Here is a 25,965-nt window from a genome sequence, read left to right on the forward strand (position 1 = left end):
ATCTATTGTGTCAAAGGCTGCACTAAGGTCTAGTAATATAAGGATTAAGATTTCACCACGATCGGATGTTAAAAGGAGGTCATTTGTAACTCTAAGCAGCACTGTCTCTGTGCTATGGTGGGGCCAGAATCCTGATTGGAACTGTTCATATGTATTATTATTCGCTATGAATGTGCGTAGCTGGCTTGCCACTACTTTTTCTAATATTTTAGAAAGAAAAGGTAGATTTTAGATTTTTCTAAAGTTATTGAGATCTCCCTGGTTAAGTTTTGTTTTTTTAATGAGCTGTCTAATAACTGCTAGTTTGAAAGCTGTTGGAACGTATCCTAATTCTAGAGATGAGTTAAAGATATTTAGTACCGTGTCTGACACTACATGAAATACCTCTTTAAGTAATTTTTGGGAACGGGGTCTAATATACAGGACGATGATTTGGATGATGTTACTAATTTAGAGAGCTCTTCTATTGTGGTGGGTTTAAATGTCTCAAGATGCTCGTATGGTAATCTAGTGTTAAATGTACTATTGGGTAGAGTGGTGGCTGTTTGCGTAACTTCTTGGTTTTCCCTAATAACCGTAATTTGGTTAGTAAAGAAGTTCATGAAGTCATTACTATTGTGTTGGAGTTTACTATTGGTTTCTGTTTGTTCTTTGTTTCTAGTCAGTTTGGCAACTGTGCGAAATAGGAAACAAGGGTTGTTATGATTTTCTTTAATAAGCGTACTGAGATAGATAGATCTGGTGTTTTTTAAAGCCTTTCAGTAGTGTTGAACACTCTCTTTCCATGCTGAACGCCATACCTCTAACTTTGTGCTTTGGTAGTTTCTTTCCATTTTTGTAGCTACTTTTTTAAGGGCTGCAGTATGATAGTCATACCATGGAGCTGGCGTTTTTTCTTTGACTCTCTTTTTTCGAATGGGAGCAACGGCATCCAAACGTTGTTCAGGTTTTCTATTATAATATCCAGATCTTCATGGTTATCTGCTACATGTTTCATTTGAGACAGGTCTGGAAGAGTGCTAATGAAGCTATCTTTAGTGGTGGAAATTATTGTTCTGGCTAATCTGTAGCATTTTAGATGGTTCTATATAGAACCTTTCCTTGAAAAGGAAATTGGTGCTACATAGAACCTCAGTGGTGCTATAAAGAACCTTTAATTTATTTGTCAGGAGAGTTATGTTATTTATGCAATTTTTTATTTTCAGCACTTTATAGGGTTTAAAAACAAAACTGCAAGACTTTTATTTTCACTTTTTTATTACATGAGGTGTCATGGCTATTAACATTACATTGTTAAGTTAAAAATATACATATATATATATATATATATATATATATATATATATATATATATATATATATATATATATATATATATATATATATATATATATATATATATATATTGGTATGCAAATATAACAAATCACTACTCAAATGAGATATGGATGTTAAATAACTGCTTCAGTATTAAAGAAACAATAAAATTTGGCAAAGACAATCATTCTAAATAGACAACAATTACATGAAATCATTAAAATCACATGCCACATCAAAACATGCAAATGATAATAGATAATTAATATTAACATATTATGACATTACATTCAGATGTATACATTTTAGCACAAACAGATAGACTGCATAGAATACAAATTAATGGGATGTTAATATTACATTACTAACTGTAAAAATAAGTCAATATTTGCAGAAGGGAATTTTTTGGCAGAGTTTAGTATGCAAGTGTGCTGTCATACCAGCAGCAACAACACGCAACCTTAATCGCTATCAAGATGCCCCATAACTACAACCTATGCAACTATTTGGCTACAGCCTTGACACATCTGTTTGCTTGATAGTTATTTATATTTACATGTTTACATTTCTGAAGTTAAGGTAGTTATTTACAGTATATTACATACATACTTTACTGCAATGTAAATGTTCGAAGTAATTTAGTTTTACATTCATGCAGTGCAGGCAACACTGTATGAAAGTTATTTACAGCATATTTAAATACATTACTGCATTGTAAATGTTCAAAGCCACATGTTTACATTCCTGCAGTGCATGCAACACTGAATAAAAGTTACTTACAGTATATTTACATTCATTACTGCATTGCAAATGTTCAAAGTCATTTATATTTACATGTTTACATTCCTGCAGTGCATGCAACACTAAATAAAAGTTATTTACAGTATATTTAAATACATTACTGCATTGCAAATGTGTAAAGTCATTTATATTTACATGTTTACATTCATGCAGTGCAGGCAACCCTGTATTAAAGTTATTTACAGTATATTTAAATACATTACTGCATTGCAAATGTGTAAAGTCAATATTTACATTCCTGCAGTGCAGGCAACACTGAATAAAAGTTGATTATATACAAGTCAATATTATTTATACCTGAACAAAACTAAATGCAATACTTGGTTCACTGGATAAGGCAACGTCCTTTCAAAGCCAGCGACACACTTTAAGGCTCAATAGCACGATCAAATCATCACTTTTAAAATGACTGCAGATCCTTGTATGAGGAGTGATGTTAAATTGCTCGCGTCGAATGTTGTGAATCCATTTTCTGTGTGATTTTTGTCCACAAAAAACATTTGGAAACTCATACTTTTGAGGAGTCCTCACATAACTGGACACAGCAATGTTCAGCTTAACTACTTTCTTTCCGCTGTTGATATTTAAACTTTCTGGAAGCCATTACTATAATGGTTAACTATATAATGCTATAAATATACTTTAGTTATAGATTGCTCTCAAATAAATGTTATGAAAGCATTTTGCTGCTAGTACACTCAGATACGAAATGCTCTAAGTAAATATGCTCAGATTTTTCCGGAAATATGTGAGGAGAGCCAGATTGCGCAAAAGGTGTGCAATGCTGAGCTCCTTGAGTGCTGCGCTCTTGGCGGGTTATGATTGGTTGAATGGTAAGCTTGCATCTGATTGGCTAAAGAGTACGAGTGACCCACGTTGGAGAGCGCGCTGCCAACAAAGTCTCAAAAAACACACACACGAATTCAAAGCAATTCACACACGAAAAAGACGATTCGTACATTCACAGTCATGATAAACTCAAAATTTAAAACTTTTCGTACACAGTTCTACATTTGTGAATTGTTTTTTTTTTCGTTTGTGAAACGTATTTTATGAATATGTATTTTTATTTTGTGTATGTACATCGTTTTTTGCGAATATATATATTTTTTGTGTATGTAAATTAGATTTCATGCATGTGAAATAGTCTACGCATGTGTGAATCATGTTTTTTGCGTGAATTATTCAGGCATGAAAATCCCTCACCTTTCGGCGAAATTCGCCGTTTTGAAGCCAAAAAAGGTGACCCACGCGAATCATGTAGATTTGATGAGAAAACATTTTTTTTTGGGGGGGGGTGCGAGTGGTTTGTAGACGCGCCCTTCGCTGTAATCCAACATGTATCCCACACATTAGATTTGTTTGAGTTCATGCTGCGTTGCAAAACCCGACAGGCAGGCAGGTGACATCAAAGTATCACGAGAGTAAATCGAGAAGCCATAAGGAAGTCTGCTTTCGAACGGCTCTCGCGCTACTGTGATGTCATCCGCATTTCTGTGTTCTTCGTCATACAAGCTTGTAGAAGATGCGTAGTGCGACTGCCTTCGGGACGTAAAGTCAACACAAAACGCTGTAAAACTATCATTGTGGAATTGGAAGGCATCAACCAATTAAAACAACATATCTACACAGACTGACACTGCAAAGTTACCTAAAATATTTTTGTTGGAATGGATTGGAACGAATTATGGACGTACTCCTCGCTTGTAAGTCATTGGTCTACGGCTGTAAGTACTTAAATGTAAATATGGTGAAACTGCAAAATATTGCATGAAATGCTGTAATAAGAACATACTATTATTAATACTGCTAATAAGAAAGTTTACAGTAACATTTAAGCGATTTAGACTATTTGAGTGATAAAGATGCTAAAGTGAACTGTTTTCAGTGCGCATACGTGCACAAACTCAAAAGCCCACGCCCAACGCGCGTTTCAAAAATCACTCAAAGCAAACGCATATTTTTTGGGCTTGACAGGAGATAGGCACAAACTATATTGTAATTCCACAGTCTCTGCAAGTTTCTCATAAAATCGTTTATTATAAGTGAGCAGTTGATCATGTGTCAGTGATCGCTTCTCCGTTGTTAAAGGGGCAGTTCGTCTCATAAGAAATGCATATGTTTGAGTCATTATGTTAATCAAACTACAAAAGACAAAAGGAAAATCACTTTTATAGCTTTAAAAAGATCAATTATATTTAATTTATAGAATAAAAACAGTGTTATGTTAATTTGATACTGTTTTTTCAACCTAATCAATACTGTTAGATCTTACTTTATTTGTAACTTTGTTCTTTTCTATTTTATATGCTTGTAATGTCTTGATTTGTTCTTATTTTATTTTCCCACATCACTTTTTTGCTTGTCTGAAAATTATTCAACCCATGACTCAAAAACCATAATTTAATTCATTTAACCAGTACTATATTGTAAAATTAATTCATTTTAAATTAGATGTAGGCCTTCAGGTCCAGCCATTTGCAAAACCAACTTAAAATTGTATGGCCTTGCGACTGATGGTCAGATTATGGCAAAATAAAATTATTGCAGATTTAAAATAGTAAGGGAATTCTACTTGTTACAGCTTTCCACATTTATCAACCCATTCAATTAAACATGGTTTCTGTCACTAGTTAAATGTTTACATTTTAAATTTGAAAGAATTAAATAATTGAAATAATGGTCATAATGTATTTTTGCGTATGTTATGGTGCGCATTTTGTTTCTGCGCACATGGAGGTATGTTGAGCTTCTTCCTTCTTTTTTGTCCTTGGCCAATCACATGCCTGAAGAATAAATAAATTAAGTTACAGCATGTTCACTAATGAGGCCATAATATTTATTCTGGGGGGGTCCTCCCACCTTGCGGCCCCATCAGACGCCACATCGTCCCTCGAGCGCCTTTCTCACCTTTTTCACCCCTGACTCGTTTTCATGCCTGATTATTAATGAGATAAAATTATCTCCATAAAAATCCACTCTTTCAATAGCTATTATCTGACAACTATTGATAACATTACCATGTGTAATTTAATGGTGTAAATGTTTTTAATTATTACACATTTAAGATGACCATGAATTAACTCTAATTTGAATAGTCTTTGATATAAAAAGCTTATTTGCATATAATACAAGCATTGTCTAAAAATGAAAATAGGCTTTTACTTAATTATTGTTACAAGATTATCATATTGCCTAATATTAGACACCCAAATCAAACAGAAGTTTAAGATCATATACATATTGAACGTAGATATATAAATGAACACAGAGAAGGAAAGTTTAACACTGTGAACCACATCGGTCTGCTCCCCAGTCACTTTCGCGCCGCTATAGTAATAAGCCGATCGGATCGCGCAGTCGGCAGGAAGTCAAACACACCAAATATATAGCCTAATATGTATATGCATTTCAACCCGCTAAAGTAGCAAGTGTAGCATGCTGGTCAGTGCTTCACTATGACAAAAAGTTTGAAATGTCACAAAACCATGCTGTTACGCATCCTCGCGCTATTTTTAGTGGGTATACGGAATTCCTTGACAATTCCTAGTGGGTATAAGGCGTGTACCTGCGTATCACGTAGACTACACCACTGCTGAGCTGTACTGCTGGTACGGTCCCAACATCCAAACCAACGTGGGACTACAGTGATTGGCTGTCGTGCAGGCAGCGCGCGTACTCTCTGCATGCAGGTTGTAAACATTTTTTTCACAGATGCAGATACACTGAGAGCGGCGCGGCAGTGTGAAAAAAAAATCCCCAGGTTTTCGTGTGAAGTAGCAAGTCTTCTCGAGTCATAAGGCGCAAGTCCAAGTGAAGTCACGAGTCATTGATGTTCAAGTCCAAGTCGAGTTGCAAGTCTTTGTACATTTTGTCGAGTCGAGTCTGAAGTCATCAAATTCATGACTCGAGTCTGACTCGAGTCCAAGTCACATGACTCGAGTCCACACCTCTGGTATTGTGTATCGACAATCGTCAGACATATGGCTTTACTTATTGCAAAATAGCTTGTAACATTAATTCCTTCTCACACACACCTGGACTTAATGTGTGGGTCTTAGACTATTGCTCGAACCTGAACGAGTGCGGCATGGACTCCTCCTAGTACCTGAACTTGTAATGACATGACTTGGACTTTTACTTGGCTTGGACATAAGCTTGTAATATGCGCGGCTCTGACATTTCCTTGCACTGGAGAGGATGTTAGGCGCAAAGGAGTTTAAAGCCAGTCAGTTTGTTGTTCCCACTTCCTGACACGTAGGAAATTTCAGAGCGCCTGGGCTTAAAGACACGCTTGAATTAATGGCATCAGTTAGAGTAGGTTGCAGTCATGACAGTGTTGGCCTTAGAGTTAATCATCTTCTTTTCAAATTTGGTATTTTTAAAGAAACCTACCTATATTTAAGAGGTGATAAAAAGAGGACAAATAGAGATAGGATGAGACTTTTTTATTTGAAAGCATAGTGTCTGTTCTTTCATTTTATATATTGTATGTATGGCGCTGGCAACTTCTTTTTAAACGCTGGCAGAAAGTTAATATTATTTATACCTACTGAATGCTGTATTCTGATTGGCTAAGAAATGTTTCTAGGGCGTTGATTATTTTTCAAAAACGGCACGCATAACATAATTTAAATGTCTTAAAAATAGGCACCAGAGCAATGTTTATGGTAACCGTGATTTAAGCGGAATAATTGACTCGGTCAATTACACGGTGCTTTGAATTATTTAAAAATAATGCATAATGCGCACGTGGTGTAACGGCGCGACGCGTAGGGTACAATTTTCTTATAATTCAATGGCCCGTTGTCAATTTTTCCTTACTTAATGAATTCTTTAACATTATTTAACAATTATCTAACATTATTTAGTAGCACGTATAGGAGGGTTTGTAAAAAAATCCCTGTATGCTACAGAAACTGTATGCTTCAGATGGAACCAGACAAATGTATTATTTTTAAATATAAATCATTTAGTAAAAATGAGCAATTGCTAGTTTGTTATTGCCTCATGCATACTGTATATTCTTGTGCTTGTACTGATGATAGAACGAAAGACATGTTTTTGATTTATAATTTCATCTGCAGCAAATCATTCAGAAGACAATGAAAAGCAGAAGTGAGTATGTGGGTGGAAACTCTATTCATGTTGACCTACATGTCTTAGATCAAAGTCAACTGAAGCAGATAAGATCAAATTTGTGGTGTGAGATTCAAGGTCAACTCACACATAATAACTGAACATCAGCATACAGTGAGCATATTGTAAATTTACACATTTGAAATATAGGTGAATAGAAATGTTCACAATTTGTTCTACTTTGAAGAAATAACACAATTATTTAAGTGTGTGTGTGCGTGCGTGCATGTGTAACACATCGTCATCTATTCTCATGCACTGCAGTCACTTATGAATACACATCATAGCCTCACTGAGTCTACAGGTCAACATGTCAAAGTGTTAAATAAGTTTGTAAGTTTGAATTCGCTTCACCTTTGTTTGACATTGGCTCTGATGCATTGGACTCTGTATTAGCTGGCTGCTGTCTACTGCATCCCTCTTTATAAAACATTGTGAATTTCTCTGAAGGGCTTTCCTGTTAGCTTCACATATTGATCAGTTTAGTCTACACCTCCAACTCAATGTCAGAGCATCTTGCTTCCTTTTGAACTTTTAATTTTACCAGAGTTAGATTTTTTTTAAACTGCATAATAATTGTTCAGGAGTCGGTTTCTCCAAAGAAGAATATCTAGCAGGGTTCTCCTTATGTTTGTGCTGTGACCAGATTTCATAATCGGCCAAGATCAAGCTATAATATTTTCCTTATTTTTCTACACCATTCCAGCACATGTGGCTATATTCATGGCAAGAACTGGTTAATCCATATACAAGTTCTGGATGGGGCAATTTGGTATCTCCAATTTACCCAACTAAACCAGAGTACCTGGAGTAAACCCACGCTGACATATGGAGGACATGCCAACTCCACATAGAATAGCTGCCCACTGGGATGGGTAAAACGCAGAGGTCACATTTTGAGTATGCGTTTTATACTTGAGAAACATGTCACTTTCATTTTTAGATAGAAGATCCCATTACATGAATGTATTAACACCAAATTTACTTGTAAGATTTTTGAGATGACCTCTCATTCAACAGGAATTGTCTGGACAGTGATAGGTGGTCTCTATATGAAAGGTGGTTGGATAGGAGGGCTTTGTGACTTTTTGTGTTTTTGGCATTCATAAATTTTGTTCTTTATGATCAGAAAACAAGTAAGATGGCCTTTTGACAGCAAGGACAGTGAACGGTAATCATTATTTGTGCTATAAATCTCACAAAGTATGTTGTTTATTATTCAAGGGGAAACACGCCATGTGAAAAAGTGATGTGTTGTTCAGGGCAGCAAAGTCATCTTGGATGCACTAAAATGATAATGTCTGTTCTCCTGATCCCCTTGGCATTAGGGAGGTCCTGGGTGGGAGCAAAAAGACATCATAGCAAAACTTGTGGACACACAAGCTTAATTGCATGTTACTTCATTTTTTCTACTTTTCATGGCATTCAAGTACTTAGCTGTTTTAAACACATCTACATGGAACATAAAATAATACCATATTTGAATGTACACCACCGTAAATGACCTTGGGGATCAACATACTGATATATGGTTTTTATGTTGTTTTTTCTTTTTATTGTTTCTTATGAATGAGTAAATGAGACATAATGTTCAATTCTGGGTGAACTTTCTCTACTTTTTTAATGCTAAGTGCACTTCCTCAAAATAAAAAAGGAAAACTGGATGAAGTTGCTGGGTAATTATGAGGCACTGAATCTTTTTATTGTCTTAGAGGAGACAGTTGTAAACAGCTTTAAAATGTTCAAGTAGCACAGTCAGTTGGAGAGAAATAATTGGATAATTAATTCACTCTTGGACGGGTCAAATGGATTCTTCTCATCTCCATCACAGAGGCACTGTGATAAACATGATTGATGTGTGGCACAGTGTGATAATCAGAGAGCCTTCATCAACCAGCCTCAATCCAAGGCAGTTGTCGCACAAAGGAGAGGTGGAGTTTGAATTGAGATAAGCAGAAGTGTACACTGTTTTGAAATGTACAAAGTTATCCAAAGGAATAAGCTCTGTTTAATAACCTCTTCACACTGTTTTGTAAAAGGATCACAGTTTTCAAGAGAGTCTTAAGGAAGTCTAGTTACCATTCACCTCAAGGATTGTACTTATTGTTCTGATGTAAGCCATTATTTTTGCAGCTACAACCAGTGTTTGAATTTGAAAAGCTCTTGGAAGGTCCCCCTAAACCCCTTCAAAAAGGCGACATAACAGATTTAAGTAATATTATATTGTAAATATATGGAAAGAGCAGGCATAACCCAGCAAGCAATTTTGCATTTATAAGGTGTCTAACGATTGTACAAACACAGTCCAGACGTCTAGGCTAAAAATAAGGCAAAATTTGGGTTGTCAGTAAAAACTAAATAGACATCTAACCATAGCATAAAAATAATTCTGAACAAAAATGTAATTCAAAATAGTCTTGCATCGTGATGTGCATCGTACCGTGATCTTGTATCGGGATATGTATCGTATCAGGAAATTGTTGGCAATACACAGCCCTAATTAATACAATGCAATTTTTTATTTTCCACTTTTTATGGAGCAGCAAATCCCTAAAGAAGTGCTGCTTGGCACACTTGACTGCAACTACATTTCTAGTGAGGTAAAAAAGCAGGCCATGATGCATTCTATTGCAGTAGGTAAACTTTATATTCAAGAAACGTTAGCAAAATATTAAATTCTAAATACTTACATGGTATTGAATAACAGCTACTCAGGATCTGAAAAAATCCATAAAAATTACAAAATTATATGAGTTAACAGCTGGCAAATACTGTTAAAGTTTACTAACCAAGTCCATACTATACAGTATGTAGGCTAAAATCTTTTTTTTTCATGTAAAGTTAAGCATAGAAGTGCAACAACAGTCTTGTTATAACGCTGCACCTAATTGCTTCCATATATCCAAAATGACATTAAAACTTGTAATAGATATCAGTGATCAAACTGAGCAAACAAAATAGTGCTCTTTACAACAAAACATGCATTGCAGCCAAACGAAAACGTGATTTCCAAAGGAGGGGACAGCAGTCAATATTATACTTGAGTAAAAATACAGTAATTCGTGTTATCTAATATTATAATAATAATAATTCATTACATTTATATAGCGCTTTTCTCAGTGCTCAAAGCGCTTTACATATGAATGGGGGAATCTCCTCAACCACCACCAATGTGCAGCATCCACCTGGATGATGCGACAGCAGCCATATTGCACCAGAACCCCACCACACACCAGCTTATTAGTGGAGCGGCGACAGAGTGATATAGCCAATTAGTATGAGGGATGATTAGTAGGCCAATGGGCATTTTTGGCCAGGATGCCAGGGCACACCCCTACTCTTTTTCAAAGGATATCCTGGGATTTTTAATGACCACAGAGAGTCAGGACCTCAGTTTAACATCTCATCCGAAGGACGGTGCTTTTTTTGAGATTATAGTGTCCCCGACACTATACTGGGGTGTTAGGACCCACACAGACCACAGGGTGAGCACCCCCTGCTGGTCTCACTAACACCTCTACCAGCAGCAACCTGGTTTTCCCAGGTGGTCTCCCATCCAAGTACTGACCAGGCTCAGCCCTGCTTAGCTTCAGTGGGCAAGCTGTCTTGGGCTACAGGGTGATATGGCTGCTGGTATTATCAAACTAATGTGTCACAAAAAGCACTCACATCTGAACAAACATTACTTTTTAGAACGAATCAGACGCCAATTGTTGATGGCTTTTCTTCCTGCTGTAATCATGGCTGTGATTCAAGTGAACATTTTTGAAAGCGCATTAACTTACTTTGTCAGCTCGCGTGCGTTTATCCGGGTCTGACGCACAGGTCGTGCGAGCCTTTTCTTCTTCGAATACATTTACCGCTTCTGTTTCATTAGATTGATAGTTCACTTGCATCCACTTCATCTAACATTCCTATTGGCGTGTTTTAAGTTTCACGTTACGAGAGAGAAGTGCTGCAGATGTACAGATGATTCAGATCTTGCAGCAAACGGAACAAATCATTCAAATTGATTCAAACCGTTCAATCAATACCTAGTTTAGAATCGACCCGGTACAAAACAGTAGCCGTTTCTCAATACCAAGTACGCCAAACTCGGACTTGTGTCCTTCGTAGTTCGAACTTGCAAGTTCAAACTCGGAAGAACGAACTCCTGACGCGAAATGCATTCGCTGTCATAAGTCCACACAAGTCTCCTCTGATGCATCCTCGATAAAATGGGCGGATCAAGAACACATCCGAGGATTTTATGTTAACTTGGGCTTGATGCGAACTTTGAATTGGAACAGTACTTGGGCCGCGACTGATGACGTTTCACAAGTCCACAAGAACGCAAGTACAGACAAGAACGCATATTGAGAAACGGCTAGTAATTCATTTGCAATATTTTGTGAAGAATCGACTCGTTCAAAAGAGTCATTCATTCACAAATCAAATGCTTTGGGAAATTATGAAAAAATAATAATAATCTGAAGTTCGCATTTCGTACTGCATTAAAATAAAGTGCGTCGTGAAAAAAACTGATTGCATGTCATTTTCATTAGAAATATCATCCAGTTACAAGTAAAAGTAAAAATACCCACTATAACTGTTAAATATATCCTAAAGTGCTTCTTAAGTACATGTAGTGTGTTAATATTTTGACAATTTAAAAACAAGGTTGATTTTCGCAACCGCGACCGTACGCATTCACCTTAACGTTACCCTGGCGAGCTTCGCCACTGAATAACATCCAAGAATATTTTAATGTTTGACTACTTGAACATACTTTTTATCAACAGTTTAATGTCATATAATGTAATAAAACAGATCTACTCACCACACTTCGAGCTTGCAGCACTTCAGTGAAGACACCAAGTAATTAAAATGTACCAGCTCCAACTGGCTCAGCAGAGCAATGCGCATGTCCTTTTTCTTGGCGCCTTTTTGTATGTATTTGACATGTTGTATTAATTTAAAAAAAACGTGGTGATGCAGGACAAATCACTTTTTAGCATCAATACTACATTTTCTGTAGGATACACATATATTTCGAGTTTATTGCATTACACACAATGTACACACACACACACACACACATTCTGGTTTCCATGTTTTGTGGGGACATTCCATAGGCGTAATGCATTTCATACCGTACAAACTGTATATTCTATTCCCCTAACCTACCCCATTCCCTTACCCCAACCATCACACAAAACGTTCTTGTGCCTTAGATTTTCAAGAAACACCATTCTGTTTGATTTATAAGCTTGTTTCCTCATGGGGACATCAAAATGTCCCCACAAGGTCACAAAAACACTGGTATTCCTATCTTTGTGGGGACAATTGGTCCCCACAACGTGATAATTACCAGGTACACACACACACACACACACACACACACACACACACACTTGAGGTGATGTGTGACCAAAACTCACTACACCTTTAGTGTCATGTTTATGACATAACTACATTACAACTGGTGCTCGTTAAAGATCACATGATCAAAGTTTAATACAGTAGGCATGTTTTGAACAAATAACAAAGCTATGATATATATGTCATAGTTCAATGCACTTGTTCATGCATTGGCCAGTGAAAGCTACACTGCACAATTATCAATGCGACTTGGTTATGAAACTTACCTCATTATTATTTGATATACCATTGTCTGCTGTAACCAAAGGACATGTCTGTGGTCAAATGGGGTCCGGTCAATGGACGTTTGATAACTGTCAATGCAAATTCAGTCACTCTCCACAGTCTGCAGACCAACACAGCCCTTAATTAAAAGAACAGATTCTCTACAGGAAACATCTGTCTGATAAATCGATTGACTTACAAGGCCAAAGCTAGGCCTCACAAAAACATCTCCCTACTAAAGCCCAAAATAAGGAAACCCACTGAAATAGAAAGTTAAACTGACAGTATATTAATGACCTGGGTTATAAGGTCACTGTGATTTCCCTGAGAAGACTGTGTTAAAGGTTAAACTGTTCCTTTTAATTACTCGATTGGGGCATTTATCAGTGTCTTCCTTTAGCTCTGTAAATAAAAGCGTTGATGTGGACCTGTGAGGGAGAAGGTGTTTGGATGTGAGTGTTTTTTTTTTTCTTTGTTTTGTTTGCTTTGATGGTATGCTGCAGCTGAAAGGTCCATGAATATCTCAGAAGGCAGAAGAAGGCAAAAGCCTTCAGAAACCTTGGCAGACTTGTTTCCATGAATAATAAGACAGTGGGACTTCGCAATAGCATGAGCAATGTATTTGCACATAAATGCACAGCTCTTATGAAAACTCTTACAAAACCCTGCATGCGTACACCACCACTGAGTGTGTTTACTTGCAAGACCACCCACCTCCTGGGAGTGTGCATTTTGCTATATAGAGAAAGGTATGCATGTGTGATAGACAAAGAGGTACATAGAAGCAGATGAACTGTAGATATGGCAAAAAGAAATTACTGCTCCCCAGGTAAAACAGAACCTTCAATCTATACACACTGATAAAGATAATGGGGATTAAGGTGGGTTGAGTGTGTGTGTGTGTGTGTGTGTGTGTGTGTGTGTGTGTGTGTGTGTGTGTGTGTGTGTGTGTGTGTGTGTGTGTTTTATGAATTGTCAAAGGATCATTAAATTGCACTGCTGTGCTGTCTGTTCACCCTTCGTGGAGAGTTCAGACCGATCTATATATCACGGTTGCAGGAAATAGGTAATACTCAAACAATACAAAAACTTTGTTGTTGTTTAATACAAATAATAGCCAGTGTTTGGTTAGTCATGACACTTTTAAACTTCAGAGGTTGATTAAAATTAACAGACTTAAAATGTTGATCTTTTTCATAAGTCTTCATAAATTTGTACATCTCTAAGATTTTCATATTCTGAAGAAATAGACTAATATTAAACTATTAAAGGAATAGTTCACCCAAAAATGAAAATTCTCTCATCATTTACTAATTCTCATGTTGTTACAAACCTGTATGAATTTCTTCTGTATTTGAGGAATGTTTGTAACCGATCAAAAGTCCCACTGACATCCATAGTAGGAAAAAAGAATACTACAGTATGGAAGTCAATTGGGCTTCTGATCAGTTTAGTTACAAACATTCCTCCGAATGTCTACCTTCATGTTTATCAGAACAAAGAAATTTATACAGGTTTGTAAAACAAAGAACACCGGAAAAGCACGCCTACACGTCAGTCGGAGTAAGAGTGAGAACAATAAGGATCTATCACGACAGCTTTGTTTTATATCAAGACTCAACAATGGCATGAAAGAAAAAGTGTGTTTTGGATGTAAGGAGAAGAAAGCCTGTTCCGCTTTCCAAGTAAGTCAGCCTTATGCAAACAATGGATATAGTTTGTTTATCCAGGGTAGCAGCGGAATTGTGTGTGTTTGTTTAATGATGAATTTGTTGAAAAGTCCCAACCGGGTCATAAGTCGCAGGCGGTAAGTAAAACTGCTTCTGTGTTATGTTGGAAATCAGCAAGTGCATATTGGTAAATGCATATACTGTAAACACTAACAAGTAAACCTAAAGTTATCCAGAAATAGTAGGTTTGTGTGTGTTGCTTTTTCGTGACTCGCTCCTCGTGCTGCATGCCTCGAGGGGGTATTGTTTTTTCGGAAACGATCCCTAGAGCTGATCTGTCTTATAAATCTCATATATACCTTAACAAATCTTAAAAATGCCCAGATGTCATCCTAGGTCTTGAATTTAATTTACCCAACTCTTAAAATTCTTACCTCCGTTCATTCCCAAGAAGCGTTGTCCGCAGAAAATAAAATAGTAAAATGCTGTAGAATAATCAGTGGTGGAGGCAGAAAATGTATGATAGGTGGGCAGAGGCGTCATGCCCATTCAAACTAAGGGGGCATGTGCCCCCTTGGTTTTTTTGAGGCAATGGATTTTGCATCCAACCTCAAAATCAAATAAGCGTCCATTAATCTGTTATTTGACTTTTAATCTATTTAATATGCACACTATTATACATTCTGTGCTGTATCCTTGTCACTTTTCGGAGATTTTCGCCGTTTTGATAGTGTTTTGATCATGTTACATTACTTTTATTCTGGCGGCAGCTGGTGCTGCAGTCAGCAGTCGCAGACGTCATCAGCGTCTGGGCGCGCTCACGAGCTCTCTCCTGTTGCTGGCTTGCTGCTGCATTTGGCTATCTGAGGATTTAAAACGTGTTAGAAACGCTCACAACATTTCCAAACCCCATTACGGTAATGTGCAGTTAACCTCCTCTGTGTAGTAAATGTATGGTTTTAAATGTGACCATCTCAACGTTATATTAGTAGAGATTCATCTTCTTGGCACAACGCCAAAGTTCGCCAGAGTTCACGCGGGCGCGGAATCTCACTTGCTCACATTATGAGGTAAAATTTAATGGAAAATCCGTTCCTCTAATAATTTTATCTAAACATATTTTTTTAAATCATTATTGAACATTAAAATCAATCACGTGGCTATAGCTTATGCCATTTTCGTTGTACTTTATGGATTTAAAATTACATTAATTTTATATGATAGTGCAGTGAAGTTGTTGTGCAAAATGCATTAATGACACAATTAAACAAGCCATTAAAGGCGGAGTCCACAATGTTTGAAAAACACGTTGGAAAAGGAGACGGGCCGACTACCAAAACACATTTATAGCCAATCAAATCAAATGCCGGGTTGCGTATGTGTGGGGCGGGTCTATCAACAGAAGGTCCAGATTCTATTGGGGTAGGGGCGTGTTTGTTTGGGTGATTTCAAATATCAACATTAGGTGTGTTCGACTTCATGCGGCGCTGCGCAGACCGATCGGTGGCTGACTTGAAGCAGTGCATTCCGGTTAGTACTTTTGTCCGACTTAAGCTGGCGCTGCAGGCACATGACTGTGTCATGTGGTTTTTAAGTACCGCGAGAGCGATTCGAGATCAGCCGCCGGAGTCAGCCAGCGCAGCTTGCGAAGAGGAGCTGCACGGGCTGTAATGACGACACAGCTGTTTCACCATTGGTCGGATTCACCACATGACAACAATCACATGTGTTTCGTGCTTATTTTCACGCCCTCAGTTCCACAAATGCTCACAAATCTGTATTTTTATAACAGTTAAAGCTATTTTCATGTAGTCGCGATGTTATATTGTTTCATCTTCATCAAAATAAAATGGATAAAAAACGTAGACCCAACTACATTGGTATTTAAATAATTTATGCTTATTTTGAACTTTATTCTTGTAAAAACAGATGCTGTAAGCCTCTTCAGTTCCACTCATGCTCATACACGGACATTCAAAACAGTATAATTCACTTTTTATGTAGTTTACATCTTACAAATCATGTTTAATGCAATTAAGCAAGCAAACGGCACGTGATCAGCCATGCCTGACGTAAATGCAGCAAACTTCGGGAACCACAGCGCGTCCGACTTCACGTCTCCGTTTTCAGCTCCTCCCCGCCTGCACGCGGCTAATCTCGCCGATCGGTTACATCCAGCCACAGCCGATGTCGAACACACCTAAAGGCTTTCAAACATCGTGGACTCCGCCTTTAAGACTTAAAGGTCACATATTTTTAGTCTTTCTAGAGTTTTATTTTAGGTTATGATGTCCTTAAGAATATATATTTGCTGTTTAAGTACCAAAAACAATCTCTATATATTTTGTACAGCTCCTCTTTCAGGAGCTCTGCTAAAAACAGGTCGTTTTGGCATGTAATAAGTAATATTCATGAGCCTCTCTTCTGATAGGCCTGTTATTTTATGAGTGAAATACGCAGTTGCAATAAAGTTACAGATGGAATTACACTAAGTGTTAGTTTCTGGACACTAAATGTTAGGTTAGTAAACCAATAGACACAGAGACTCAGAGATTTTAACCTTACCATGTTTAACTCAATAATCAAACAGACACCAAAAGGGCTTGTGTCTGTAACTTAAAAATACAAACAACGTCTGATTTCCAACTGTAACTTAAGAATACAAACAACGTCTGATTTCCAACAGATATTCTATCAAAACCGGTGGCTACCAAAGACTTTAAAGTTACAAAACAACACTTTAGCATCTAATTAGCAAACACGTTAGCGTTGCATAACTGTTTACAACATATCATTTCAGTTTTCTCTGGCTCCATAATGTAATTTAAAAGTTAGGACTGCTGATAATTCGCATGCGATTGTCTCGTGCATCTCTTCAGTAGAGCCGGTTCATTGATTAGCAGTAGGCCTAAATCACCATCAGCTGGTTTCAGAAGCGGCAACCGGCAGCCGGTTCTGAGAGCAGGTGATACCGCTACTACTAACGACGAGATTCTCGTGACAATCGCATGCAAGTTATCGTGCAGCCCTGCTTAATATGTGTTTACTTACGGGTTGTGGATTTAAGGTCGGATCCAACAAAGTAAGGACTGCAACATCTTTGATGAGTAGATTCCTGGACAAACCAGCATTGAACTGCCACACTGAAGCAGTCACTTGTGAAGTGTTTAGATCAGACGGCTAAAATTGAACTAATTGTTGAGGAATTTGTAATTAAATGAATATTAGCCATTGTTCTCGTATATTAATATTTTCAGAAGCCTTTGCAATGATTTAGTTTCCTGACATCCATCAATTGAACAGCATTTTCTTACGTGGTGTGATATAACTTCGGAGTTTGTTTAGCAACAAGGGGGTGGGGCCGTGGACGGTGGACAGTGCTCGTGGAGACTGAAGGCGGCGACTGTCTCACGGTGACGTAGCAAATTCACGGAAGTAGCCTACAAATGAACCGTTTTAACTCACAGCTACTTCAAGCAGGCTGTGTGAATTTGACTCTTAACCTCTTAAACCCTGAGGACCCAGTCCCGGGTACAAAATTTCGTATTTTGACTCAAATAAAATATTGTTTTAATCTTTAATGGTCCATCATGGACCCCAGTAACACATATGAGATACTGTTTGAAAGCTTAGACTCTCTATTTTCTCCAGATATGCATCACTTTGAGAAATCTTTTACTGTAAGAAAGTTATTTACACTTAATTTACACTATCACCCCCCCATAATTTTTTATATGATTTAATATTCACATATTTCATATTTTTCAAGTATGACAAACATGGGCAAGTCTTATATCAAATGAAAGCTCTCATTCTCAGGAATAAGGCTACAGCGTTATTTTTGTTCTATTATCAACACATATCCAACAATAGTTGAATGAATAATAAGGTAAAAAATCGTCTTTTGTAAACATATGGGAAAATTGAGCATGAGCTGCCTCAGATAGCACATATAGCCACAAATGATACACCATCTTTTATATTAGGTCCTACTCTAAAAAATGAGTCCATTCACAGCATTTTCTTAGGTTGTGTGCATGAATAATCCCTTGTTATTTATTATATGTCCAAAACAAAAAAAATTATATTTATATGAAAAATGTATTTTCGGACACTTCAGTAAAATGAAAATAACTTTTGAATGTGAAATGCTAAAGAGATCATTCTTTTTTTTGGGTGTTTACTGTCTGCTGCTGGTAACAACCAGAACTGTCTGCAGTCTGCTAGAGCACCCAGAACCAGAGTTATACACTATCAGAGGCAGTATTTACAACATATAAAAACAAAATTTGGTGTTTCATCATATGAAAAACAACATAAATAACACTATTTGTCACAAACAGCAGCTTTTTATGTAACTTCAAAGGGTTTTCTGCAAAATGATATAAAGATATTGCATTTATTCCACTGTATGTGGTTATGGGAGCACTTCAAATGTTTTTAGGCAGAAATTGTATACAAAAAGGGTATTATTCCTCCCATCAGTTGGAGTAAAATAACTTTTGCATAGATTATGATAGAGAAAAAAATCTTTTTTCCTCTGTAAGCTGGCAATTGCTGGAATCAAACAAAACTGTCTGCAGGGAGCTGAGGCACTCAGGGCCAGAGTTATACACTTTTAAATAAAAACTTTAGAAAAAAAAACATCAAAAAGCGCCTATTTATTTGTGTGTTTATTAGAGGACTGACATCACATACAACCATGTTTAGCACTTTCAACAGTGTTTTATGTAATTTCAAAGGGTTTCCTGTAAAATGATACCAAACATTTGTATGTAAACCTCTGCATGTGGGTATGGGAAGCTTTTGAAATCGGGTAGGCCAAATCCAGGCGAAAATCCCCAAAATAGCTTCAGGGTGGATGACTGTTTTGAAACTTATATGGTACTTACATAGCCCCTAGACCTCAGTTATCATGAAAAAATCCACAAAATTTCAGTTTTTACCATATGTGACCTTTAAATAAATAAAACATGTCGTTTCAGATGTAAATATGATGCAAAAGTGTCATTATTCCGATTGAATAGTATTTGATATTAAAGTTAGTCATCACTTTTATTTTGGAGGTTTTTGCATGAAAGCAGGGGTTTTCAGATTGTTAGAAATGTAAGTGCCATGGAAAAGACTGAGAGCTCTATAATATTTCGTTTGATGTCTGTGTATGCACAAATTTCTGTGAGCTGTTGACACTGTGCCCCCTTAAAAAAAATCGGTGCATGACGCCCCTGTAGGTGGGCCTCTAAAAAGCAGGACACAAAAAGAAAAGTTTGCACTTCAATCCAGTTTTTAATTATTATTATATTTTAAAGAGGATGCACACATGGGCTATTATAATCCACGCAAATTGAGCCATAGGCTATATTTCATGTGTTGGGATCTGACTGTTTACTGTGAGTTTGGTGAAAAATAACCCTTAAATGTAGTTTTGTATAATCAAAAATCTTTTCTAGGTTAATTTAACCCAACTTGCCTGTGGCTTACCTAAGCATTGCCAGGTTCTGAAACATAGAGGAACCAGAAGCGGAAAAAAAATCACTCCTTTATTGAAAATTAACTTAAACATTCGGCCCACCAACATCGAGCCAACTTTAGTATTCTTGTGTTCACAGTTTTCATTTAGAAGGTTTTACTTCTCTGTAGTCCATCTGTTTTTTCTTTCTTCACTCTAATCTGTTCTCTGTTGCAGTGCACTCTAACCGAACGCACTATACTAAATCTGCCTTCAACTCTCCAGAAAACAGCAGCGATTGGCGAAATGAAAGCATGAAATTACTATAATAAACCATATATTGGCAAAAATTTGTCTTCTTTAAGGAACAATTTAGAACAATATTTTGATAGCACAAATGATTAAGGAGTTACTGTCAAATGAATAGCACTTGCACTGGTGCCTACGTGGTGATAAAACTACAAATCTTATTGCGTGATCACTGTAGGTAGGCAACGGCCCAGTTTTTCCCCTAGGCTACCTGCCTGCAGAATTCGTGCAGTGTCAATTCAGAGTTGTCAAGTGATACAGTTTTCCAAAAACCTTGGGAAAAGTGTGTTTGACAAGACTTTGCTTGATTATGGCGTTTTTTGCAGCTGGTTACAAGTTGTCCCCAAATTTAGATATGAAGCTCGCTGCACAGTATGCCAGAAAATATTACAGTTAGGGACATCGGGTGTGAAAGCGCTTCAGTATTTTTAGTCTCATACCAAAGCGGACAAAAACCTGCTTGCCATGAAAAGCCTTCAGCGGAGTCAAACCATCACACAGTTTTGTTCCCAACCAAAATCTGAGGTACTTTGGATTCTTAACACAGTGACAAAACATGTGAGATATATGTTAACAGTAATGATAATATTAGTGAACGTTTACGTGCAGACAAGATCACTTATATAGCAAGATGCATGGGCATAGCAGACTTCATCAAGAAAGAACTAATAAAACAACATTAGCAGACAGCACCCTTACGAAAATTAACCATAGTTTTACTACAGTTATGACCAAAAAACCATGGTTACTGTAGTAAAACCATGGTTACCACAAAATAACCATGGTTTTCAAAAACCATAGTTAAACCATGGTTAGTGTAGTAAAACCATGGTTTTGCTCATAGTAATCAATTGACCAAAAAAACATGGTTACTACACTTTTACCACAATAAAACCATGGTTAATTTTCGTAAGGGCATGTCTTGATGTTCGACAAAAGCATCAACTCATCGACCAATTCCAAGCAGCTGAACCTGCACGTTCATCGGATGAAATATAAATATTTACTTAATTAGATGTTTTCAAATATTATAGCCTAATAAGGCAATAAATTAAGGTATTCGGGTGTACAAGTGTACTTTTAAAAGTGCAAAAGCCACACACTACTACAGAGTTTTACTAATTATAATATTTTTGATTTAGATATTTTAAGCCTTAAATAAAAAAAGTTTGTGCAGCTTGTGAATAGTAAAACATCTTTAAATGTCAAAATATCAATAAACAAAATTAATTGAGTCTTTAGGGATGTGCTGAAAATTTTGCCACAGATTAATAAACTAATTATAATCTTCAGTTTTAGACCTTGATGAATATTAAGATTATTTGTTATTAACAAAATAAATAAGCCATTATGATATGAAAGTGGCGATAAACATGTGTTGTTACAGTAATAAAAACCTGGATTTCCCCCTTACTTTAAAACAGATGCTTGTGGTTCATTACTGTTTTTATGAAAAAATTACTATTTTTATGAAAAAATTTTTATAAAAATGGAAAGATTCAGTCGACATGGACCCAGAACTGCAAAGTGTGGATTAAGACGAATGGATTACGAGCAGAGGATGTGAAGGTTTTGGCGATACGGGAATCAAATCAGCTGGATGAATATACAGTAAATGAATTATGTCCGTTTCAAGAACTCCTGTTTTCACTGCTGCCGATGTTTGGGTTTCTCGTCTGAATGGATTAACCCTGATGTGTTGGTGGAACGTCAGTCCTTTTGGTGTGATGACGTTTATTCAAGGTACTATCTTATAATTTCTTTATTATGGCTTCACTCGACTCTAGTTTCATAATAAATGACTGAATATACGCAGCACCTGAAATAGATTCAGGGACTTTGAACCCATTTGAGCTGATCATGGACAACAACTCTGGAATTTATGAAACCTTCTTTAATCCTGACTCTAATAACAATTATTTGAACTCTGCTAATTTGTCGTGTAAATATACAGAGCAGCAGTTTAATTTCTTGTCCTGCTTGTCCCCTACACATTCTGGTCAAACCTTGTTCTCCACGATCCATGTGAATGCGCGTAGCTTCAGAAAAAAACTTTGATAACTTTAAAACCTTCTTATCTACATTGTCACACTCTTTCTCAGCGTTAGCATTTACGGAAACATGGCTACATAATGATACATCCAATACTATCCAATCCTGTAGAGCAGTGTTTCTCAAACTTTTTCAGCCCAAGGACCACTTTATCTTACAATTTTTTTCTGAGGACCACCTAACAGAATCCCACTCTAACACTCCCCCAAAAACCAACAAAATAGGAAGGATAAGCTAAGTTTAAGTTTAATATGCAACTGTTTCAAGTCAAAAACTTTTTTTTTTAAACAAATGCAATGCTATGTTCAGAAATTATTATATGAATTTCATTTCATTTGAAAAAGTAAATGTGAAATGAGTTGCAGCTTAATATGAACAACAAGAGCCATTCATTTAAAACTGAGGTGGTGGGTATATGAAGTCTATGGTTGTAACTATGGTAACAATAAAATACTGGAAAAAATGTTCCCCTTAATGTCCAAAATCACTGAAATTACCGGGAGTTTACACATGAAACAAAAACTACATTACAAAACTAATAGATCTGTGGATTTTAGCTGCTTTCAGTTGACGCTTGATCTTTTATTTTGACTCCTCTTTGATTTAGCCACCGGTACATTTTTACGTTATTAAAACAGAATGACAAGAACTGATATCACAGTTCCGCAAGTGGATTAAAAATCTACTATATATGAGACGATTGTATAAACACTTGCCTAGTTTAGGTCATCTTTTGGCGGACCACCACTTTGAGAATTACTGCTGTAGAGAAACGAAAAGAGGACGAGGAGTTTCTCTGTACGTGTCTGATTCATTTAATTATATTCTCAGAAAGGATGTAAGTAATGACTTCAACCTAACATTAGTAGAATCTTTATTTATTGAAATTCCCTCATGTCATTTATTTAAAGGGAAAAGCATTGTGATTGGATTAACAGACCACCTGCGTCAGATATAAATACTTTCATTGATGCACTTGATTCAACCTTAGATATTATTTTAAAGGAACATAAGCTCTGTTTGCTACACAGTGACTTCAATTTGAATATTTTATATGCTGATCATACTGCTACACATGATTTTCTTATCACCCTGTATTCTGTAAATTTCTAATCTTTAATTACTAAACCTACCAGAGTTACTATTCACCTTATTCCGCCACGCCCCTTTTTAGTTCTTCGCTCTTCCGCATTTTGTCAACCGACTTCCGCTGCTAATATGGCACAGTGCATTCGGTGGTTGTTTGTAGTTCACTATAACTTTAGCGAAATGACAAATATCGCTACTGCTGTAAATGTTTTAAATTAGGAGCACGGTTAAAACTTTATACGACGCTCGGATAGTCTTATATTGTCTCGTGGTTAGGCGATATGAAGCGGCCGCGGCAAGTAACCTGGCATATTTAATTACCTCGTCCTGTCAGGAGTTGATGGAGCTGCATTGGAAATTATTAAAGTACTTATGCCTACCAATATTTACACAGTGATTTCGTCTTTTTTAAAACAAATGTGCACCTTAACCAGTCCAATAACTATTTCGTTTTTATGTGGTAATGTGCCATGATAGAATTCATTTGCAAACTTGCCAACACTTATTCCTTCAAATCAGCAGACTTAAATCCTTTTAAGTGGAATCTACAAAGCTCACATATGGTTTAAGAAATTCCTTACAGATAATATCTGATCACACTGTAAATGTTTATATAACTGCATGGCAGGTTACATCTGATCACATAGTAAATGTTTAATATAACTGCATGACAGGTAACAGCTGATCACATAGTAAAGGTTTAATATAACTGCACAACATCTGATCACATTGTAAAGGTTTAATATAAATGCACAACATCTGATCACACTGTAAATGTTTAATATCACTGCATGACATCTGATCACATATGAAGGTTTAATGTAACTTTACAACAGGTAAAGCAAGACCACCCTGCAATAAATTAAGACACAGCTTTATCGGAGTCATCAGGAGCTGATCCCAAGTGTTTATCTGGAAGCTGTTGGTGTATGTACTGGTAAAGTGCTTGGCGACTGTGTAATGGATGCAATATCAACCTTGTGTAAAGCTGACAAAGACGGTTGTACAGATATGTACATATGTGCCAGCTCAACACATTGAAGCAGTTTCTCGGACAGGATTTACAGGACTAGGATTTAATTATATTAGGACATTTTAGTTTTTACAAACAAACCCTACAAAAAACAAGACTGGTGCGCATCTTGTGACAAAACAATGGCACTTATATATGTTGAGGTATGTCAGTAAAAGGTGTTTTTAAATTATTGTAGCTCAAATATGCATTTTAGCCTGGGACCAGCATAAGCCCTGTCAGGGAAACTGCACCATTGTTTTCCCATATCAGATGTAGGTTGCTTCAGGTTGAGTTGTGATTTTAAAGTGTAGTTGTGGTCAGAGACGGATGGATCCTCCCATTGTGTTTCTGCATCACAGTTTAGGAACATGTTGATTGTATCATCCTCACAGTTGTCCACTGCATCACTACACATCAATGCATCTGTGAAAATAATATAACCATAAACATTTTTATGTTAGTATTTAAAATAAACTTGCATCATGAGAATTAATATATAAATGGCACCCACACTTAAACAGAACAGTGTGTAAGAGAGAGATGCATTAAAAAGAGACAGTAACATTATACACACAACCTTTAACTTCAGTGTTAAATAATACGTTGTTTAATAGGTCATTATCAATATCTGAATGAGAAATGAACTGACATTCTAGCATCTGAAATCTCAGTAACTTGTGGGAATCACGTGGGCTACTGTAAGAATGCAATGTACTATAATATCTCGTTGTACTATCGTAAATATAAAAATATAGGTGGACAATTAAAACCATTCAAATAGTTGCATTTTATAAACTAACGTTACTGATCTTAAGTGTATTTGTAGAACGGACTTCACAAATCTAACTTTAGGCGAACGAGCACAAAGTTAGCTAAGATAGCTTACCTGAAACTGGCCACCTTTTCAACACCCGGCGTGGTTTAAAGTTACCGGAACATCGTAGTCGAACCATTACTTGGGATAAGGGTGTTCCTCAGTTGGCTTAAAATTGGTAAGAAAGAAACATAAAGGCGCTCGAGTGAGCTTTTTAAGCTTAACGCGTCGCCTTCAGTCACTGCCTCAGCTGCTCATCGTCTATGCGGCCGGAAGAACGTTGACAAAATGAGCGAAATGGCGCCGCCCTTGTTGTCGTGAAAAATAAGGTGAAAACATTCAGCCTCTCTTATAGATAATATTGTTTAACTCATGTAACTATAAAGTGTCACCAGGGCTGTTATGGTGTTAAGTGTCTGACCATTTTCCAGTTTGTCAAATGATACATTCTGTTTCGGGAGCTTGTATTACTAATACTGTGCATGTAAAATATCGATATAATTTGCCCTTAAAGGTGCCCTTCCTCCGTTGTTTTTATTGTTTTATACTGTTGTCTGAGGTCTACTCATGACGTTTGCATGGTGTTTACATCCAAAAACATCAAAAGCAATAAGTAATATGCCATTTTGTACCCTGGTTTTGAGGCTGGTTAGAGAAATTATCCGTTTTGATGGGCGGGCCGCAT

At 36.7% G+C, this 25,965-nt stretch overlaps 2 long non-coding RNA genes and 1 pseudogene across 2 annotated transcripts in view; all 3 read right to left on the reverse strand.

Moving 5' to 3' along the window:
- Positions 1–10,775: 10,775 nt before the first annotated feature.
- Positions 10,776–10,892, reverse strand: LOC129449419 (5S ribosomal RNA; annotated as a pseudogene).
- A 5,543-nt stretch (positions 10,893–16,435) lies between these two features.
- The window catches only part of LOC141367338 (uncharacterized), a 101,383-nt gene continuing 91,853 nt past the window's right edge, over positions 16,436–25,965 (reverse strand). Inside the window, exon 2 of the long non-coding RNA XR_012371683.1 lies at positions 16,436–16,752. This is a non-coding gene — a long non-coding RNA (uncharacterized lncRNA). The remainder of the gene's footprint in view (positions 16,753–25,965) is intronic.
- Positions 24,176–25,616, reverse strand: LOC141367189 (uncharacterized). Its single transcript, XR_012371414.1, has 2 exons — positions 25,353–25,616; positions 24,176–24,889 (listed from the first exon to the last, which is right to left on the reverse strand). It is a non-coding gene; the product is annotated as an uncharacterized lncRNA (long non-coding RNA).

Source organism: Misgurnus anguillicaudatus, chromosome 10 (genome assembly GCF_027580225.2).
Source record: "Misgurnus anguillicaudatus chromosome 10, ASM2758022v2, whole genome shotgun sequence".
Lineage (NCBI taxonomy): Eukaryota > Metazoa > Chordata > Actinopteri > Cypriniformes > Cobitidae > Misgurnus > Misgurnus anguillicaudatus.